We start from the raw sequence: 3,525 nt of genomic DNA on the forward strand, positions 1-3,525 counted from the left end.
CTATTCCTCCATCTTGACCCAAAGCCTGAATTTGTAATATTTACAACTTCCACAGGGTCTGTAGTAGATACTCTCTAATGGTCCCTTTCCTTACCATGGGTCAGACCTAAAGAATGCGAACACTTTTATTATTATTATTTCAAGGATGCTAAGCAAACTCTTCTTATAGATAAATTAAATGTACTGAGAACTTATAAACTAACACAACCAATTTTCGGTTTTTCAATGGATTCCTTGAAAGAAATAAAACAAACAAACAAACAAAATGAGTGATTATAATCAGCTTCATATCTTATGAATACTTGTAACCAGTAAAAAATGTATTAGGCAAAAAAATCTTAAAAGAAAAAAAAAAAATATATATATATATAGAGAGAGAGAGAGAGACAGAGAGAGAGAGAAGCATAACCTCAACACCACAAAATATCTGCAAACTTTAAGGAAATAGTATATTTATTTCATTTTTCTTTTAGATTACTAATGTGAAAGTTTGATTTAAACTTAGAGGTACTGCAATTGAAAAGGTACCTAAAGGTTAAAGAAAAACTTATCATTTGACCTTGCCCCGGTCCCTGGCAACCAACATTCCATTTTCTGCTTTTATGAACTTGACTGCTTTAGATATCTCACATAAACGGAATCATACCGTATTTATCTTTTTTGTGACTGGCCTATTTTATTTAGTATAATGACCTCAAGGTCTATCTCATTGTAGTATGCAAAAGGATCTTCTTTCATTTTAAGGCTGAATAATATTCCATTGTATGTAGACATATGTACCACATTTTATTTATCCACTCATCTGTTGATGGATATTTTCATTGTTTCTACCTTTTGGTCCTTGTGAATATTACTGCTGTTAACAGAAGTGTACAAATACCTCTTCAAGACCCTGTTCTATATATAAACAGAATTGCAATTAATGGATGATATGATAGTTGTATTTTTAATTTTTTGAGAAAGTACCATGCCATTTTCCATATTGATTGCACAATTTATAGTCTCATCAACTGTATACAAGTGGTCCAATTTCTCTACATCTTCATCAACACCTGTTATTTTGTGGGGTTTAAAAATTTGGGGGGGGAATAGCAGCCATCCTAATGGAAGTAAAGTGATATCTCATTGTTGTTTTCATTTGCATTTCTCTGATGATTAGTGATTTTTAACGTCTTTGCATATACTTGTTGTATATCATTTTTGGAGAAATGTCTATTCTACTCCTTTGCTTATTTTTAAATTGGGTTATTTGATATTTTTCTGTTGAGTTGAAGGATCTCTTTCTATATTCTCGATATTCACTCCTTATCAGATATATGATTTGCATTTTTTCCCCATTTTGTAGGTTGACTTTTCTCTCATTTCCATAAATTAATTGTTCTATTTAATGGACAAAAGTTTATAAGTTCGATGTAGTCTCATTTGTCTATTTTAATTGCATGTGTTTTTGGTGTCACACTCAAGAAATTCTTGCCAATGACTGCCAAATACAATGTCATGAAGATTTTTCCTTATGTTTTCGTTGCAGAAAACATATAACTTGGGTTCTTATGTTTAGGTTTTTAACCCGTTTTGAATTAACTTTTTTATGTAGTGGAAGGTAAGGGTCCAACTTCATTGTTTTACATGGGGGCAATCAATTTCCCCAGCACCATTTGTTAAACACTGCTCTTTCTTGATTGAATGCTCTTGGAAAGATTTGTATTATCTTTTAATTCTGTTTTTCCATGAACTTTTTGAAGTGCCCTTGTAGGCAGGGTTCATTTCTAGGCTCTGTGTTCTATTCTATCAGTCCATATATCTGTCTTTAGGCCAGTACCACGGTGTGTGATCACTACAGCTCTGTAGTAAGTTTTGAAATCTGGAAGTGTGAGTCCTTCACCTTTACTCTTCTTTTACAAAATTGTTTTGGCTATTCAGGATCCCTTGAGATTCCACACAAATTTTAAGGTGATTTATTTCTATTTTTGCAAAAGGATGCTGTTAGAGTTTTATGGGAACTGCCAATTACCCTGGGTAGTACTGACATCTTAAAAATATTAAGTCTTCTAATCAATAAACGTGGAATGTCTTTCCATTGTTTGTGTCTTATTTATTTTCTTCCAGCAGTATTCTGTAGTTGTGACTGTGATATTTTAGAAATTGATTGATATTGATGCAATGTATTATCCTTGAAATGAGAAAGAACTGGCACATTTGTGCTAATTACCAACATTTTAAGCCTTTTCTTCTTCATTTGCAAAGTAATAATACGTTTTTCAAAAGATCATCTTAAAGATTAAATGAGGTAGTTTAGGCTAAGCCCTTAACATACACTTCCTGGCACACAAGTAAATAAATTGTCCTTGTAATTGTTGATATTTTTTGTTGCCATTAGCAGTTAGTCTTTATTTTATTTTGGCCATTAGAGCAAGATTTGGCCAGTTTAAGGATTACTTTTTGTTCATTATTTAGATTGGAGCGATAGTAACGTAAATGGATCAGACATTTTAAAATACAGTTTTTAAAAAATAAACAAAAGATTAGTTTTTTTTAAAAAATTGATTATTAATAATGACATAGAGTAACAGTGCATTACTGTGAATTCAAGCAAAAATATGCCCTTTTTAAAGGCCTATTTACTGTAATTATCCAGAAACATTCAAGAGAAAAAACAGTCAATACAGCTTTAAAGCAGAAGTTTGGCTTAAATATAGTGCTTTGTACAAAGTCCGGCTTTTTTGGTGATTAAAACTTGAGGACACTAGGTTTATGAACATAATATAAATAAGATGGAAGCATCAGAAACCTTGGAATAAAAAATGCAGGTAGCAATGGTGGCTTCTACTTAACCATGAAGATTAGAAGAGATACAGCATGGGAAGTTCTCCAAATAGTGCAGGCACATAATAAGCACTCAAGGAATACAGCTTATTATTATCAGTAATCGTAGTAGAGTGAGAGTAATAGTAGTGTAACATAAGACCATTATCTTGTCTGCCATCCTGTGGAAGGAAAGGGAAGAGAAAGGCTAGACACACAATTCAGTCTTTTCTTTAAGAAGATAGATTTCCAAAATTTTTGAGGAAAAGGTAAGCATGAGTCTATAGCCAGATAATAGTAATGGAAACCACTAGCCAACATTACTGCAAACTTACTGTGTGTCCGATGCCTAGCTTTACAGGTAGTATCTCATTTAATCCTCCTGGACATACCAAAAAGTATAAGACCACGAGAATTAAAAAAAAAAAAAAGAAAGAAAGAAAGAAAAGAAAAACTCTCAGGGGGCCGGCCCGGTGGCGCACTGGATAGTGCGCCGCTTGGGAAGCGCGGCAGCGCTCCTGCCCGAGGGTTCGGATCCCACATACAGACCGGTTCCCGCTCACTGGCTGAGCGAGGCATGGGGGCGACGCTGAGGGTTGCAATCCCGTTGCCGGTCCCCGGCCCGGTGCGGGGGCAACACTGAGGGTTGCGATCCGTTGCCGGACATGGAAAAAGACAAAAAAAAAAAAAAAAAAAAAAAAAAAAAAACTCCCCTAAGAACAT

The sequence above is a fragment of the Galeopterus variegatus genome, unplaced genomic scaffold, assembly GCF_000696425.1.
Source record: "Galeopterus variegatus unplaced genomic scaffold, G_variegatus-3.0.2 Scaffold3596, whole genome shotgun sequence".
Lineage (NCBI taxonomy): Eukaryota > Metazoa > Chordata > Mammalia > Dermoptera > Cynocephalidae > Galeopterus > Galeopterus variegatus.